Below are 1,253 nucleotides of genomic sequence, written 5' to 3'. Positions count from 1 at the left end.
GCAGCTCGGGCTGCCCTTGGCAGCGGCATGGTTACTCTTCCCGCCGTGCCCGGTGCTGCCTCTCTGCAGCCGAAGGAAGGGGGGAGGGCTGGAAAGGGCAACCCGTCCTTCCAGTGGCAAACAATTCCTCATTTCTGCTTGATATCGCTGTCTGTGTGTGTGTGTAGGGGGATGGTCGCTACTCTCATATCCCCCTCTCTCCCCTTGCCAGAGAGCAGCAGGCAGAGCCCAGCACTGGCAGGCTGCTTGGTTTCCTGGAGGGATCTATGCCACTTGGTGGCACTAAAAAGTTGCGCTGGAGCCCGGTGCTCCCCCGTGCAAAGAGCCCCCTCGGCCCCCAGGCCGGACCCGCGGGTGCGGAGCGCTCGGGTCCCCAGCATCTCTACCCCGCGGAACGGAGAACTTCTGCGGGGGCACTTTGCAAAAGGGCCCCGGGACCGCAGGGGTAAACTCTTCCCCGCAACTCGGTTTTAAACAGCTATCTTCTTTTTTTTTTTTTTTTTCGGATGATGCTGTTCTGAACCGATAGCTGCTTTCTTAGTTGCCGGAGTGTAGTGCGGGAGGGAGGTGTCGGTTTGTAGGGGGACTTTGCAACCTTCAGAGCATCTGGAGAGATTTTCTCGCAAGGCAGAACACAGGGGTAGCCCTTATAAAGGCAGAGAGGTTGCTGCCGTGCATGTGTGAGGAAGGACAGGGGTGTTTAAGCAGGTGGGTCAAGCTGCAGCAAGTATTTAGAAAGACCAAGGCTGTGGTGGCAGAGAGAAAAGACCCATCTGTTGTTTCATCGTTTGTTTGTTTATTCCTCCTCCTCATGCCTTCCTCCTCCCTTAAATCCAGGAACCGTTCACGCCTCTTGCAAATGAGATTTGGGCGATGCTGAGAGAACAGCGTGTTGCATGGCGTGTGTGTATGTGCATGCATTCACGGGGGTAAGATACTCGGTCCTTAGCATTTGCCCGTGATCAGAAGAAAACAGGATGTGCCCGTAGCTGGAGGAGTGACAATGCTAGCCGAGTGGGGCTCACCTGCTGGTGATCTTTGCAGAGGCATTTGAGGATTATTCAGCTCCAGAAGGTCTGTGCAAGGAGTGCTATCTCTGCTGTGGCTGAAAATAGGAGGTGCCTACCCCTACCTGTCTTGATTATTGCCACCAAAAGGATCACTTTGCTGCCACTGTGGAAAAGAAGCAGTTGCTGCCACAGACAAGGTAATACTGTGGAGTGGGAGAGGGTATTTATGTGTCTTGGGCTGTG

At 54.6% G+C, this 1,253-nt stretch overlaps 1 protein-coding gene across 1 annotated transcript in view; it reads left to right on the top strand.

Annotated features, from left to right (window-relative positions):
* The first annotated feature begins 880 nt into the window (after window positions 1-880).
* The window catches only part of GRM5 (glutamate receptor, metabotropic 5), a 255,586-nt gene continuing 255,213 nt past the window's right edge, over window positions 881-1,253 (top strand). Inside the window, exon 1 of the mRNA XM_009075716.1 lies at window positions 881-1,207. The gene's annotated coding sequence lies outside the window, so the exon portion shown is untranslated. The remainder of the gene's footprint in view (window positions 1,208-1,253) is intronic.

The sequence above is a fragment of the Acanthisitta chloris genome, unplaced genomic scaffold (genome assembly GCF_000695815.1).
Source record: "Acanthisitta chloris isolate BGI_N310 unplaced genomic scaffold, ASM69581v1 scaffold355, whole genome shotgun sequence".
NCBI classification, from domain to species: domain Eukaryota; kingdom Metazoa; phylum Chordata; class Aves; order Passeriformes; family Acanthisittidae; genus Acanthisitta; species Acanthisitta chloris.
Note: the sequence above shows the minus strand (reverse complement) of the source record. Positions and strands in the feature narration are given on the sequence as shown.